The sequence below is a fragment of the Hyperolius riggenbachi genome, chromosome 5 (genome assembly GCF_040937935.1).
Source record: "Hyperolius riggenbachi isolate aHypRig1 chromosome 5, aHypRig1.pri, whole genome shotgun sequence".
In the NCBI taxonomy this organism is placed as follows: Eukaryota; Metazoa; Chordata; class Amphibia; order Anura; family Hyperoliidae; genus Hyperolius; species Hyperolius riggenbachi.
In genome coordinates, this window is record NC_090650.1 from 9,215,417 (window position 1) to 9,232,713 (window position 17,297).

The 17,297-nt window shown below is 46.4% G+C and overlaps 1 protein-coding gene across 1 annotated transcript in view; it reads left to right on the plus strand.

The window, feature by feature from the left end:
• NXPH1 (neurexophilin 1) overlaps nt 1-17,297 on the plus strand; it is a 462,307-nt gene that overhangs the window by 323,927 nt on the left and 121,083 nt on the right. The gene's annotated exons all lie outside the window — the stretch shown is intronic.

Consider the following 17,297-nt stretch of genomic DNA (forward strand, 5'->3'; position numbering starts at 1 on the left):
GCCAGAATCACCAAATGTAATGGTAAGGATAGCAGTGGGAACAAGGGGAATACACATGTTTTCAACAACAACAAAAAGTTTCTGAGAAAACCAATTTTAAATTTAGTTAGGTAGTGAAAATGTACATATATCACTAGAAAGAGCAGTGGATTTCCTGCTGGTGTTTCAATGTGATCAGTACACAGTGGTAGTGGCAACGTTTTAGCCATGGATAACTCTACAACAGCACTATTGCCAGGGCCGGATTTACTATAAGGCAGTGTAGACACATGCCTACAGGCGCTTGATGAGGGAAAGGTGTCTCACTCCGCTCCCCAAACACCTCCTTCCCTCCTTCCCTATGCAGAGTCCTGATGAGAGTGTTAATGAGAAGTTACTCACCCAGCTCTCTGCATACCACTGACCAGATCACCCTTCAGTCAGGGGCCACCTCTAGCTACTTAATACTGAGGATAGCTCTGGCTACCTAATACTTGAGTGCACCTCTAGCTACTTAATACTGTGGGTACCATTATCTACCTAATGCTAAGGAACACCAGCTGTAGCTGCCTATGATGGGCAAGGGAAGTAAGGGAAAAGTGACAGCTGGGCCAGCTAGCACACTTGCGGTGCAGTTCGGTGGGGGTTTGTAGGTTTATGGGGTGCAAAGTCAAAGGTGCCAGGACATCTGTGCCTATAGGCTCCTGTGAGGTAAATCTGGGCCTGACATTTTCTGTATAAGTATCCCAGGCAAATACTGGATATCTGTCGTTTACACTGATAAAAGTTAAATAAAAAATAATAATGTGGGCGGCCCCCTCCTGAAGCCTCTGTAACTCCTTGTCACCCATGCAGGCTAGTATAGCGTGGGGTTCCAAAGCCTGAGCTATACCAGCCTGCATGTTCCATGATATGTAGGACTCTGGAATAGAGGGCAGCAAAGCATACCATTGACAAGGGGCTCATTCCCACCAGTGCCCAGGAGGAGGGTGGGGGTAACTACCCCGACACCAGTGCGCTTAGGCCCCGGGGGAGGAGGGGGGTCATGGAGGCATTCGGGGTCCCCTTTAACAAGAGGACTCTCAGGTGCCTGGCCTCCAGCCAAGTGGCCGCTGCACAGGCTGCTGGCAGCAGAGTACCGCGGTCAGGAGCTCGCCTGATCTCTCTGCATTGCAGCATGTGCAAGCTTACAAATCCTGAACCAGTTTAGCCTGCTGCTTTGGTGCTTTTGCTCCTGTGGTGCCCTAGGCCATGGCCTAGTGGCCTTGGCCTAAATCCGGCCCTGTTCAGTAGCAGTGCATTGTGAGTAACCACAGTTATGCGCTTAATGCTGAATTATTGCAAGTACCTTTTGTTTTAAGAAGGCTCCCCACTCTAAGCATTACTTTTTAGTAGGAGGGTTTTTCTGTCTCTGTTATTTCCCTACTAGTTGACCTAAGCCCGTTTAAAAACAGGCTCTAGGTCTCTTTACGCGCTGCCGCCGCCAGTCAGTGCGTGCACCCTCCCGCCGTGCGCATTCTGCCCACCCGATGTGCGCACCCGACTTGCACACTCCCGCTGCTCGAGCACCCGCTGCGCGCACCCTGGCCTGTCGTCCTGTCCCAACGGTTCACTGTACTGTGCACATGCGCAGTACAAAAAAACCACGGACACACAGACGGAAAAAGGATGACGCAGGGACAGTTAGGTTTTATTGTATAGAATACTTTCCTAGTGGTTTTGGGCAGGGCCGGCCTTAGGTTTCACAGCGCCCACACGCTTACACACGCGCACATACACAGGCTCATATGCAATTCAACTTCTCTCCTGAGTTAACTCCTAGGATAGTGGTTCCCAACCTTTCTGAAGTCGTGACACATCACACCAAATGCTCAGATCTCCGTGACGCATCACATATGTATGATAGAAAAAAAAAATATTAATAACCACAAAATGGATGGAAAGAGTGCATTATCCTGAATAAACCTAAAAAGAACCTTTCAGGAATATTAATAAAAACAATCAGTGGGACAGTTCTACCCCCCACCCAATTTGGAATGACCACACGTTATTGCCCCTCCCCCCCAAAAAAAATACCATCAGACTCAATATAGGTAGGTAGCCAGATATAGGTGCCCCCAGTATAGGATCTCATGTATAAGGTTCCCTCAATATAGGTAGCCAAGCATAGGTTCCCTCAGTATAGAAAGTCAATTGTAGGTCTCTGTCCCATAGGTAGCCAGGCTTACAGTGGTGTGAAAAACTATTTGCCCCCTTCCTGATTTCTAATTCTTTTGCATGTTTGTCACACTTAAATGTTTCTGTTCATCAAAAAACGTTAACTATTAGTCAAAGATAACATAATTGAACACAAAATGCAGTTTTAAATGATGGTTTTTATTATTTAGTGAGAAAAAAACCTCAAAACCTACATGGCCCTGTGTGAAAAAGAAATTGCCCCCTGAACCTAATAACTGGTTGGGCCACCCTTAGCAGCAATAACTGCAATCAAGCGTTTGCGATAACTTGCAACGAGTCTTTTACAGCGCTCTGGAGGAATTTTGGTCCACTCATCTTTGCAGAATTGTTGTAATTCAGCTTTATTTGAGGGTTTTCTAGCATGAACCTCCTTTTTAAGGTCATGCCACACCATCTCAATAGGATTCAGGTCAGGACTTTGACTAGGCCACTCCAAAGTCTTCATTTTGTTTTTCTTCAGCCATTCAGAGGTGGATTTGCTGGTGTGTTTTGGGTCATTGTCCTGCTGCAGCACCCAAGATCGCTTCAGCTTGAGTTGACGAACAGATGGCCGGACATTCTCCTTCAGGATTTTTTGGTAGACAGTAGAATTCATGGTTCCATCTATCACAGCAAGCCTTCCAGGTCCTGAAGCAGCAAAACAACCCCAGACCATCACACTACCACCACCATATTTTACTGTTGGTATGATGCTCTTTTGCTGAAATGCTGTGTTACTTCTACGCCAGATGTTCAACTTTTGTCTCGTCGGTCCACAAGGTATTTTCCCCAAAGTCTTGGCAATCATTGAGATGTTTTTTTTAGCAGAATTGAGATGAGCCTTAATGTTCTTTTTGCTTAAAAGTGGTTTGCGCCTTGGATATCTGCCATGCAGGCCGTTTTTTGCCCAGTCTCTTTCTTATGGTGGAGTCGTGAACACTGACCTTAATTGAGGCAAGTAAGGCCTGCAGTTCTTTAGTTGTTGTCCTGGGGTCTTTTGTGGCCTCTCGGATGAGTTTTCTCGGCGCTCTTGGGGTAATTTTGGTCGGCCGGCCACTCCTGGGAAGGTTCATCACTGTTCCATGTTTTTGCCATTTGTGGATAATGGCTCTCACTGTGGTTCACTGGAGTCCCAAAGCTTTAGAAATGGCTTTATAAACTTTACCAGACTGATAGATCTCAATTACAGTACTTTTGTTCTCATTTGTTCCTGAATTTCTTTGGATCTTGGCATGATGTCTAGCTTTTGAGGTGCTTTTGGTCTACTTCTCTGTGTCAGATAGCTCATATTTCAGTGATTTCTTGATTGAAACAGGTGTGGCAGTAATCAGGCCTGGGGGTGACTACAGAAATTGAACTCAGGTGTGATAAACCACAGTTAAGTTATTTTTTAACAAGGGGGCAATCACTTTTTCACACAGGGCCATGTAGATTTGGAGGTTTTTTTACTCACTAAATAATAAAAACCGTCATTTAAAACTGCATTTTGTGTTCAATTATGTTATCTTTGACTAATAGTTAACGGTTTTTGATGAGCAGAAACATTTAAGTGTGACAAACATGCAAAAGAATAAGAAATCAGGAAGGGGGCAAATAGTTTTTCACTCCACTGTAGGTGCCTCCAGTATAGGTAGCCAGGTGTTGGTGCCTTCAGTATAGGTAGCCAGGAGTATATGCAATCCCTCAGTATAGGTAGCCAGCTATAGGTGCCCCCAATATAGGAAGTCAGGTGTAGGTGCTCTCAGTATAGTTAGCCAGCTACAGGTGCCCCCCTTGGAAGCCGGCGCCCTGAGCGACTGCTCCGGTTGCTCATATCAAAGGCCGGCTATGGTTTTGGGTCACCTGACCTACTTAGGTAATCTGTTTACTAGACCAATGATAATTCTCCCTGAGCTCAGCCACACTGTCACACAACGGATTGAGTCCTGATCCCGGCGGGCGACCAGAATCTGAATCTGTGTACTCTCCTTTATGAAATATACCCCAATCAGGGCAGACTGAGATATAAAATCGCAAACAAGGAAACGATGGGCACAGAGGTGTAACGATGGCTCCCAACTGTCCCTCTTTTAAGGGGACAGTCCCTCTTTTGGAATCTGGTCCCTCTGTCCCTCTTTCTTGTGTCCCGGTCCCTCTATCCCTCCTTCCTCCTCATCTGTCCCTCTTTCAGGACTCATGTAAAGGTTTTCATAAATATATGTATTTTTCTCCTGAAAATGTGCTCAAGTGACTATAAAAATATTTCCCATCCTTTAAATTGATATATTTCTTATATTCAAATATTAATATGAAGGAAAATGAACCAGGATAGAAAGGACCAGTGCAGTATGAATTAGAAAACAACATATTTTCTTATGAAATCTTTAAGGCATGTGTGACTAGGGGAGTGACGGGGGCGTGATTAGAGGTGTGGTAGGGGTGTGGCTTAAGTGACCCTCTTTCTCGTCTCAAAAAGTTGGGAGTTATGATGTAACATCAGGGGCCCGAACCTCCAGCAAAATGATTGTGACATCCCCTCCCCTGCATCATGGCCAGACAATACCTCCTCCTCCTCCGTAGTGTCCAGCTGGGCCCTCCCCCTTTTGTGCAGAGTCAGCACAGGGAGCGCTGTTATATTTACCCAGTCCATGCTGCATCTAGTCTCCTAACCCTTCCCTGAAAACCACACGCTCTATGCTGCCACCCCCAGTCTCCTGATCACGTGACATGAATCAGGAGCCTCAGGATGACAGCATGCAGCACGCAGGATGGGGAAGAGACCAGATACTGCACGGGCTTACTCTGCATAAGAGGGGTTAGGATGAGCAGGTCCCCTATATCTCCCGTCCCCCCTCGCATGGTTGGGGGGGGGGGGGGGTGCAGGGGGCTATTGTCATGCCACAGGATGGGCAGTAAACTACAATTGCCAGTATTTATTCAATCAACTTGCAGAGATGCATCAAATCATACAGGCATAGTGGAAGCGTCCACTACTTGCCGGACATTCATCATAGAACAGGTAAAGGATGTATCGTCTTCCTGTGTATGGTTTGATGCATCTCTGCAAGGTAAATGAATAAATATTGGCCACCTTACTCCGATGGCCACCGCGATCGTGTTCTCTGTGTTGTATGTGTCATGGCGGCAGGCGAGCAGCTCAGAGTCGGCCATTACAGCCCTGCCAGCGCTAATTGACTTTCAGGATGTATAGCTTTCTCTTCTGGATGGACTGCCGCTGCCGTCAATGTATAGATCACTATATATGTACCCTCTGTATTATTTATTGTGATTTTTAGTTAGCGGTGTAAGATGTTTGCCCCCCGCTGTGTCGCCATTCCCAGCGAAGGACGCTGCGTTTCCGAGACAAGTGTCTCTGCCGGCTTTTGTCTGGCTGAATGGCTCAGTGGTAGTCGTATCATTATGATAAGCTAGAAGCGTGGAAGCGCATTGTCGGCGTATATCTGGCACATCGCGCCTCGTATTATATTTTTCTCCTTTCGTTCGCTTGTTGAGGGCAGAGTGTGCCACGTCTCGCCCAAATAACATTTCATTAAATAGGGAGTAAAGGAAACTAAGCTAATGGCGGGAGAAAGTATTTAACAAAGGCTGACATGAGAGCCGCTGTCGGGTCACACTTCCTCTGATGGAGTCGCCGCCGTCCGCTGCGCGCAGATGACACGGGAAGCCAAGAGGGATAAAAAACAAGATATAGTAAAATGTGTACTGTAATAAGTGGAAGGCACTAAAGCTATGAAAGGGAGAATGACCTCTGCACTGTGCTTCTCTGCAAATAAAATGCGGTATTATAAGGGTGCTCAACCAAGAGGAGGGAAGAGGAAAGCCGCTGGATTTTGTAGAGGTTTCCCACGGCATGCTCTGGTCTCCTACTGCCAATCATGGATCCCCCAAAGATTTAGGGCTTGTCTAAAATCTAGGTAGGTAGGAGACCCAGTATAAGTAGGTAGGCATAGGTAGGTGTCCCCGTATAGGTAAGTAGGTGCCCCAGTAGTTAGGTAGGCATAGGTAGGAGACCCAGTATAGGTAGGTAGGCATAGGTAGGTCCCCTAGTATAGGTAGGTGTCCCCGTATAGGTAAGTAGGTGCCCCAGTAGTTAGGTAGGCATAGGTAGGTGTCCCAGTATAGATAGTTAGGCAGGGCATGGCTTGCACAGTAATAGCAATTACCAAGGTCCAGCTGCAACAGATAGGGCTGTATAATGCAGTGTCAGTGGGCAACACAAAATATAAAACATCAGGAGAACATTAGCTCTCAAAAGAGCTGTTGAGGGGTGCTATTTTAGCAATAACAATCAGCCAGGAGCAAGCTAACAAGCCTACAAGAGCCTAACTAATATTTACCTATGAGAGTCTGCCAGCAGCTGTCCCTTCACTAATTACTGCAGGCACACGAGTGAGTGTAATGGCCAGTGCTGCCTTCCTTTTATAAGGGGGGGAGTGGCTCCAGGAGATAGTGTAGCCTAATTGGCTACAATGTGCCTGCTGACTGTGATGTAGAGGGTCAAAGTTGACCCTAATGGTGCACTATGGGGCGAACCGAATTTCCGGAAAAGTTTGCGTTACATGGCGAACGCGAACCACCGGAAGTTCGCCTGGAACAGTTCGCCGGCGAACCATTCGGGCCATCTCTAATGACCACACCTCCTCTAAATATGACCACGAGGACTGCCAGGAAACTGGTATAGTTTTAAAGGAAACATCCATATCTCTCGCAGTTTAGGTTCCCTTTAAAGGACATCCGAGGTGAAAATAAACTGGTGAGAAAAACAATTGTATCTATCATCAGTCTCCTAAAAATGACTTTTTTAGATATCCCACAGTTTTATTTTATATTTACAGTAAATCTAGTTTTTAAGTTTTTACTATTTCAATGTCTCAATGGCACTTTCACTGAAGTATGCCAGAGCTCAAATCTATGAATTATTGATCCCTTTTATCTCTTTCCTGCTCTCAGAAGCCATTTACTGACAGGAAAGTGTTTTATGGCTGTAATTACTAATCAGTGAGGGTTATGCTATAGTCTGACCCAGTCCTGACCTGGACAGAAGCTGTCACTTGCATACCTGATGTTTAACTCTTTCATGCAGAGAAAGAAAAAAAGTAACATAGCCTAGTTATGTGTGTGCTAGGCACTGTACATACACATGTCTATCTCATCGGGTCACATGTCACCTGGGTTGTCCTTTAAGAAGGCACAATTGCATTGAGCATTGCTTTTTAATACAGGGATTTTTGGTATTTTTTAACCCTTATACTCTTCTAGTGGGTCTGAGTGACCATGAGCTATCTGGGTATTCCTTTGTTCCAAGAAAGTCTTGAACAGTTGGGTTATAACTTGCAAAACTCAGAGTTCTGCTTTAATTTACACCTGTGAGAGGAAAATGGAGGCTGACATATTTATTCCTTTTTTTTAACAATATCAGTTTCCTGGCATCCTGCTGATATGTTTGGCTGCAGTAGTGTCTGAATCAGGTATACACAAGGAGATGGAGGCTGGCACATCCAAAAATAGAAAAAACTCTTTTATTGAAACATCAAGTTAAAATCTGTGGTAATACAGCTGTATTACCACAGATTTTAACTTGATGTTTCAATAAAAGAGTTTTTTCTATTTTTGGATGTGCCAGCCTCCATCTCCTTGTGTATACCGGATTTGGATCCAAAGGTGTGAGGATCCTTTGAGGCTTGGGCACCCTTATCCCATATAATTGAGTGCTACTCTTTTTATCGTTTGGACTGAGTAGTGTCTGAATCACACACCTGAAACACGCATGCAGCAAATGCAGTCAAACGTAAAGTAGTATGAAACTCAGCAGTTCCTCTGTTCTAAAAGATTAGTTACAGCATAAAATCTACTACCACAAAAAAAGTGTAGTAGAACAGCATTCAAACAGTTAAACACAGCATTTTGTTCTTCAGTGGAAAGCTTCTGGCTGCATCTGAAGAGGTGATAACATTATCTTTTGTTTACATTCCTTTTGTCTGATACATTTTTTAAACATTGAGGGCTCATTCACACCTAGAGTGTTTTGCGTTTTTTTTTAGCGCCGGTGATTTTAAAAAAACGCCCTAAAATCGCTTGTGCAATAAATCCTTATGGGATAGTTCATATCAGTGCGTTTTGTCTGCTTTCCGCTCAGCAAAGCACTGCCTGTACTGTTTTTAGGGCGATTTTGCTACAATGGAAGGTATACGAAAAACGCCAAATGCTCACAAAATCGCTTTATGCGGCGATTGCGTTCACTCTTTCAAGAATAAACGCTGGCCTCAACTATTGCAATTTTATGTGAACAAACCCTGAGAAGCAGATAGACCTGAGAAGTGATCACTAGATATACTGTATATTTAACCACTTTCCCCACCACTACAGTATTTCTACGTCAGCTGTGGCACTCTCCAAGCCACAGCGACGTAGATATACTGACCTGCTTTAAGCCCTTTTGTGCAGGAACAGGTGCGCTTCAGAGCGCACCCCCGGCACTGTCGGTTGCCTTACTAATTGGCAAAAGGGAACATGTTCCCTTGTAGCCAATTAGTGACCCCCCGCGGATGAACGATCACCGCTGTAGCAAACAGCGTGATCCTTCATCTCCCCCTCCTCCGTGCACAGATGGCTAAAAAAAAATGTAAATAAAGCTGCCTCTCTCACCTTACCTCGTTCCAGCGATGAGCCTGCATCCTGAGCATCCGATCCCAGCTCTGAACTCAGCCGCGTATTGCCGGTGACCCGGGTTGATGACGTCATTAAGCCGGGACCCGGGTCACCGGCAATACGCGGCTGAGTTCAGAGCTGGGATCGGATGCTCAGGCTGCAGGCTCATCGCTGGAACGAGGTAAGGTGAGAGAGGTGGCTTTATTTACATTTTTTTTAGCATCTGTGCACGGAGGGGCTGCCTAATGGGGGGGGGGGGTCATACATCTGGCTACCCACACTGGGGGGGGGGAGGGGGGGTTTGGGGGTGCAAAAAAACTGCCAGGCATCTGGGTAACTGGGGGGGATGACATCTGACAATGGGGGATCATTTGATTATCTGGGGGGGGGGGGGTAACCTAATACTGGGGGCACATCTGGCTATAATTGGTGGGGGGGGGGGGCAATTCTGGGGGTACATATGGCTATAATGGGGGAAATTTTATCCTGGGGACACAACTGCCTATAATGAGGGGGCACAATCCTGGCGGCGTTACTGTCTCTCTGTACTGGGGGTGGTAGATACATGGGACACATCTGACTATACGGGGGTGCCGATATTGGGGTCACATCTGGCTAAACTGGGAAGGTTGGGCTGATACTCGGGGCACATCTGACTATATTAGGGGGGACATTAACTGGTGGAATGGTTTTATCACTGTGGTACTTTTTATTTTTAAACTGGAATTGTTAAAAACTGAGAAATAATGCATTTTTTTAATTTTTGTTCCCTTTTTTCAATTAAAATGCCTAGAAAACAAAATTGTTCTTGGGACTAAATACCCCCCATTGAAAGCCTGGTTTGTCTTGAAAAAAACGATATATAGATCATTTAGGTGTAGTGAGTAGGGATAAAGTTATTGCTGATTGAATAGTGACACCGCTAAAGCGTCAAAACTGCTCTGGTCAATAAGGAGAAAACAAGGTCTGGATGCGAAGTGGTTAATATACTGTATAAATACAGCAGCTATGCAATAAAATGCAATGGCAGCTTTCAGAGCAGATAAACTGTACTTTAGGAATTTTTAATTTGTAAACAGACAATATCACTTGTGCACAAAAGGAAATATGATAACTGTATGGGCTAATAGAAAGTAAGAAAACACATTTTTTTATTGAATGTTATGTTGGAGTTTTATCCCACTTTAACTCAAAACTATCTGATCTGCATGCTTGTTCAGGGGCTGTGGCTAAAAGGATGAGGGCTTGTTTCCACTGTAGCGGTGCGGAATCGCCTGGATTCCACCGCTGAAGAAATCGCATGCGGCTGCGTTTCCCCATGCGGATTTCCCCGCGATTTCGCATGCGATTTCGCATGGCAAGTAGCCATGCGAATTTAACCATGTCACTGCCTGTGTTAAGTTCCATTGGCTTTCATGCGAAATCGCATGCGAAATCGCGGGGAAATCCGCATGACAAAGCCGCATGCGATTTCCCTATTAAATACATTAGCGGCGATTCGCATGCATTCCACTCGCAGGCGAATTCGTTGACTCTTTTGTGCGTTTTTTTACCGCTGAAAAAAACGCACCTCAACAATGCTACAGTGGAAACAGGCCCATCCACTTGCATTACATGTGCGAATCCGCATGTGTTGGACACATGCGGATTCGCGATAGTGGAAACGAGCCCTTAGAGGCAGAGGATCAGCAGGACAGCCAGGCAATCTACATTGTGTAAAGGAACTAAATATGGCAGCCTCCACACCTCTCACTTCAGGGGCCGTTATAACTCATATCACAGTTGTTTTCGCATTTGCGTGCAATCGCAAATTTTCAAGCGCAATCGCAGTTTAGAGAATTAAGCCTCCGTTGTGCTGTAAATACACTATGCTTTACAAGGCGTATTCAGGGCTCTATTACCATGACTTGTTGTGATGATTTAGATTGTGATAATGCCGGCAGATTATGCATGCAGCAGTAAAAGTGTGCGCATTTATTTATTAAGCGCTGGTGTGGACCACTGGACAATTCCACCTTCAGGTTTAGGTGCACGGGCGCTCGATTATTAACAGTGAGTGGGTAAAAAAAGACACATGAATAAATAAGGATAATGTAATGGAACGCAAGCGTCAGGTGTGCGGCGGGGGGAAACCCCAGGATGTTACTGAAATATATACTGTCCAAATATCAGGAGCATAAAGATGCATACATTACACATATTCAGGGGTTAGCTACACATAGCATGATTATACTGCATGCATCATTGTCTGTAATACTATTATTATTACTACAGTGTTTCCTCCACCACTGCCGATGCTGGCTCTACAGACGCAACTGCAACCCCAGTTCCAGCAGGTTGGGGGCGCTCAGTAAAATGTAGATACAAACAGAAGGGGCTTATTTGCAAATCATTTATGAACTACCCAGAAAAAAAAAATTAAATGTTGAAGCAGAAATGTTATTGTTTTATTTGAAGTACTCGGTCATTTTGAATGTAATCTTCGCAATGAGTTTCAAAATATATAGTAGCGTAATAAAATACTAAAAGAGACTCGACAGTCAGCATTTGTAGAGTAATTGGCATTTAAAAGGTTAGTTTTCTCACCTGTTGCTGGTTGAAAATGAGGTTAAGCCACACCCCCTGTAGGAAGGAAAGCCATGGCACTGCACTGCCTTATGGGAGAATTGTAGCCTCCAGCTCACTCCGCCCCCTCACTGCTGTTTTCTGTATTCCTATCACACACTAATCTTTGCACTGTCATGCTACTCTCTGTAGAGCTTCTAAACTATCACCCCCAGCTCTTCACATGGCATCATAAGGTTAAAACAAAGGCATTAAAAAAATTTACCCCTTCACAACTATTCCTCTGCATTTAGCAGCTCCTCACAGATGCACAGCGGTGATGCAGTTTCCTGCATCTAGTAGGCGTGTGCGAGATTTACTTAAAGGGGCACTATGGCGAAAAATTGTAAAATTTAAAATATGTGCAAACATAAACAAATAAAAAGTACATTTTTCCAGAGTAAAATGAGCCATAAATTACTTTTCTCCTATGTTGCTGTCACTTACAGTAGGTAGTAGAAATCTGACAGAAGTGACAGGTTTTGGACTAGTCCATGTCTTGATAGGGGATTCTCAAAGATGTATTTATTTTCAAAAGCACTTAGTGAATGGCAGTTGCTCTGTCCGACTGCCAAAAAACTTGAAATTTCTTCATAGGAGATTCTTAGCAAGGCTTTTATTCTTTATAAAGATATTCCCTAAAAAAGGATTATGGCTGCTTTCACAGTGGGACATTACAGGCGCACGTTAGAGCAGCCTGTAACGCAGCCCCACCGCACAGTAATGAAAAATCAATGGGCTTGTTCACACTGCCCACGTTGCGTTACATTGCAAAGTGCTGCATGCTGTGCGTTCTACGCGGCTAAGCCACTTTAGACTGTTTGCACATGCTCAGTCATGTTGGGGAGGAGGGGAGAGCGGCCGGGCACATGGCTAATTAATATTCACTGCACTCAGTGACGTGCAGTGTTTACTTCCTGGAGCGGCCGCTCTGTGCGACGATTGGCCAGGCGGGACCACGTGATGCCGCATGCGTCCAAGAGTACGCATCACGGCATCACGGACGCCAGAGTGAGCTGCACAACGCGGCTCACTCTGACGTCCAAAGCAGAGAGCACCAGGCGTTGTGTAAGGGGCACGTTATGTGCCCTATAATGTCCCCTAAACGCAACGTCCTGGTGTGTAACTAGCCTTAAACAATGATGCTGGCCAGCTTCCCTGCTCGCTACACAGTTTTTTGGCAGTCGGACAGAGCAACTGCCATTCACTAAGTGCTTTTGAAAATAAATACATCTTTGAGAATCCCCTATCAAGACATGGACTAGACCAAAACCTGTCGCTTCTGTCAGATTTCTACTACCTACTGTAAGTGACAGCAACATAGGAGAAAAGTAATTTATGCCTCATTTTACTCTGGAACAAATGTACTTCTTATTTGAATATGTTTGCACATATTTTAAAGTTTACAATTCTTCGCCATAGTTCCCCTTTAACTCCGCCCCTGTAGTGACACCTTCCACTGCGCTACCCAACATGGCCACATCACAGGGCCAATACTTCATCTTACATTCACATAAAGAGGTAACAGGTTACTATTTATATCATGTCTATGCCTCCAGAGTAGATGTCTGGGTTCAATTGGCATAGCGCTTTTTCACTAATGGTCCTCTTTAAAAAGTCTCAGGCCTGGGACTTCCGGTTCCGGCGCCGAGGGAGATGGACGCGTAGACCAGCAGCTCCGTCTCACCCGATAAATTGAAACTTTACCCCAGCGAAAGAGACACTCAGAAACTCGGCACAGATGTCACAGGCGACAGAGGAGACCGCAATGGACCGCTACGTACTCCGGGGTCCAAGGGAGAAGAGGCTTCAGGGAACGGGGAAAGCTGGGCCTAAAGCGACTGCACCTAAGATGGCGGAGGGAGACGCAGCACAGGACTCCGCACCCGAAGATCAACCAGAATCCCCCGCTCCACAACCGGACATCAACTATAGCTTTCTAGCCCAGGAGGTAGTCAAACTCCTCAAGCCGGAACTGACAACTATTATCGCGGAGGTAATGGGCATACAATTAAGATCTATCCAAGAAGAGCTCCAGACACACGCAGCCCGTTTTGACCAGGCTGAAAAAAGAATTAGCGACCTGGAAGATAAAGTGGAGGAGACATCTAAGGTGGCACATTTAACTTCAAACAGGCAAGTGATCTTTTCTGATAAATTAGACGATCTCGAAAATCGATCACGTAGAAACAATTTGCGGATAATAGGGATCCCTGAAACTGTCAAGGCCACAGACCTACCCCAAATATGTGCTGCTACTATTCCAAAGGCTCTGGGTATTGAAGCTGTATTCAAAGTGGAGCGAGCCCACCGCATTGGTCCGATCCGGAACGATCGCAAGGGCCCTCGCCCAGTAATGGCGCGATATTTAGACTTCTCAGAAAAAATGCAAATCTTACGCGCCTACAGAAACTTACGATTACTTGAAGTGGAAGGTAAAAAACTTTTACTATTTGCTGATTATTCGGCCGAGGTAAATAAAGCGAGAAAAACTTTTAACCCTATATGCCAACAACTGGTCCAAAACAAAATACGATTTTCACTCAACTACCCGGCAACGCTGGTGGTATATGCAGCAGATGGATCCCCTTCCACCTTTACTATTCCATCTGAAGCAGAGGCCCATCTGAAGTCTAAGAGAGGAATAGGCTCTTCCATCACAAGCCAAAGTCCGATGAAAAGTATTCAAGGAGGAAATCACTGCTCACCGGACAAGCCTTCAGATACCTTCTCGAGCCAAGAGTCATCAAGCTGGGATTGAAAACCCTCCTTCTCCCTTCATCTCTTGCTGATTTTCAAACTGCGGGATACATAGGCCTCCTTCTGACGCCTAATCGCTGGGGTATATATACATATATAGTTTTACAGTAGTTTATACCATGTTCCTCATTGTCTTATTTTTTATTCTTGTTTAGAATTTAATACTATTAAGGACATAGGCAATACTAAGATAGTCTTATATTTTACTTAAACGGGTGAACTGGCAACTGGATGCATATCTACTATCGGATGACATTCAATAGTATACTTGCTGTTATATCGGGCTTTAGTATCCTGACCTGCTTCTACATACTTAGGTTATTAGAAATTCTTACTCCTACCCTTAAAGGTCAGGCCCTATATAGCCCTAACTTTTTATCTCCTTCGGAAAAAAGGAAGTGGATAAGGGTTGCAGGTTGTCATATGAAAAAGGAAAAAGAAAAAGACCACGGTAATAGGGATGATTTGGAAATTGATCCAAATCATACCCCACTGTTAATAAACTGGTTACTCAGGCATTACTCTAGAGAAAGGACACCCCCCGCCCCCCCTAACTTGGAAGATAAACATGTGAAACCCCCTCACAGGAAAATACTTGTGACGCTCCCTGCTCGCTGGGACAGGAGGCGCCACACTACTATGCTACTTTCAACTCTGCAATTAGAAGCTAAAAGCCACACAGGTATTACATGAAACTAGTCACCTGGAACGTTAAAGGGCTTAGAACCCCCCAAAAACGCTCACAAGTTTTAAGACACCTAGGGAAGTTAAAAGTAGATCTAGCCGTTTTGCAAGAAACCCACCTAAAAGAAAATGAGATGGTATTTATGTCCAAAATGTGGGTAGGGCAAATAGTGGGAGCACCTTCACAGGGAAGAAAAGCAGGAGTCATACTATTAATTCGTAGAGGTCTACAAGCCCAAATTTTAACTCAAGAACATGACCCAGAGGGAAGATGGCTTAGAGTACAGATTAATTATGACAATCAGATTTTTGACCTATGGGGAGTATACCAGTGGCGTACCGTCAATAGGGCGCAGGGGGGCGTGGCGCACCGGGTGACGGCACAGTGGGGGGTGTCAAAAAGGTCATCTCAGACGGTAATGAATTATGCATGCTGCTCCTGCCTAAGCTGCCTACCGCAGCCTCTGCTTTACCTTCGGCGCCTCCTTAAATGAATACAGTGATTGAATTGAATAAACAGAAACTGATGCGATGGTGGCAGGGGCTACGGGGGGTAGCCCCTGCCACCATCGCATCAGTTTCTGTTTATTTCTGGCACTTGCGCTGAAGTCACCACGTGGACAGTTCAGCAAGTGACGCACATGGCGCTGGCCCCAGCCGCTCTGCATCTCACCGCCGCTGCCCGGGGACTTTTTAGCTGCTCCAGCAATCCATTGCAGCTGCCTGGGACACCGCACATCCTAAAGACGTGACCAGCTGCGTCAAAGGATTCTTGGTCCCTGCTGCCACCACTCCACTGCTGCTGCCTGGGAACACTGTCAGACGCTCTTCGGCAGCACAGCACAGCATGCGGGAACCCGGACACTCCCTCCCTCCTTCGGATGCACTTTGCACCATTGTTCTCAAACCACTGTTCCACTGCTGGCAGGTCAGTGATTCTCCACACCAACCCACAGACATGTGCCAACAATTTGCCACCCCACAAAACTGCAGGCCAATGCTGAACCCCTGTCTCCACTTAAAGCCATAGGCCTGTGCTGTCCCTCTCTCCCCACATTAAGCTGAAGGCCACCAACTCCCCTGAGAGCGCTAAGCTACAGGCCAGTGCTGGCCCCACACTAAGTCGCTCTAAGGACTGGGCAGCAGCTGATCTGATGGCTGGTGTGCTCTGACTGCCAGTTAGCTGAAGTTTTTCTGTCCCTCTTCTTTGCCACCTGTCTTTCTGCCTCTCTTCCCCCCCCCCCCCTGTCATTCTGCCTCTCCTTTTCCCCCCTGTCTCTCTGACTCTCTTCTCCCTCCCCCCCCCCCCCTGTCATTCTGCCTCTCTCTCTCTTCTCTCTCTCTCTTCTCTCTCTCTCCCCTCCCCCCTAGTCTTTCTGCCTCTCACTCTCTCCCCCCCCCCCAGTCTTTCTGCCTCTCCTCTCTCTCCCCTCCAGTCTTTCTGCCTCTCCTCTCTCTCCCCCCCCCCCCCCAGTCTTTCTGCCTCTCCTCTCCCCCCCCCAGTCTTTCTGCCTCTCCTCTCTCTCTCTCCCCCCCCCCCAGTCTTTCTGCCTCTCTCCCCCCCCCCCCCCAGTCTTTCTGCCTCTCCTCTCTCTCCCCCCCCCCCCAGTCTTTCTGCCTCTCCTCTCTCTCTCTCCCCCCCCCCAGTCTTTCTGCCTCTCCCCCCAGTCTTTTTGCTGCCTCTCGCTCTCTCTCCCCCAGTATTTCTGCCTCTCCTCTCGCTCTCTCTCCCCCAGGCTTTCTGCCTCTCCTCTCGCTCTCTCTCCCCCAGGCTTTCTGCCTCATCTCTCTCTCTCTCTCTCCTCCCAGTCTTTCTGCCTCTCTCTCTCTCCCCAGTCTTTCTGCCTCTCCTCTCTCTCTCCCCCCAGTCTTTCTGCCCCTCTCTCTTTCTCCTTCTCCCTCCCCCCCACAGTCTTTCTGCCTCTCTCTCTCTCTCCCCAGTCTTTAAGCCTCTCCTCTCTCTCTCTCTCTCTCTCTCTCTCTCTCTCTCTCCCTCCCCCCAGTCTTTCTGCCTCTCTTTCTTCTCTCCCTCCTTTCTAATAACTAGTAAGGGGGGCTGATATTTAGGCACCTGGCTACTTAAACTGTGGATGGGGCTGGTAATAGTGGGGCACACCTGGCTACTTAAGCTGGGTGGGTGGCTAATACTGGGGCACATCTGGTTACCTGCACTAGCATACCTGAACTGGCGGCCCAAACTAAGTTTAGGGACACATTTGCTTTTGGGGGTGTTGGGGAATAATTAACCCCTACCTACATTGGGGGCAACAATTCTAGGCTACGTATGCTGGGGGCAACTATTCCAAGCTACCTATACCAGGCTATTTATACTAGGGCCACACTCACTACTTTCCTTCTTTGGGGGCACGTGGGGGGTGTAATTTAATACCCAGCACCGGGTGTCA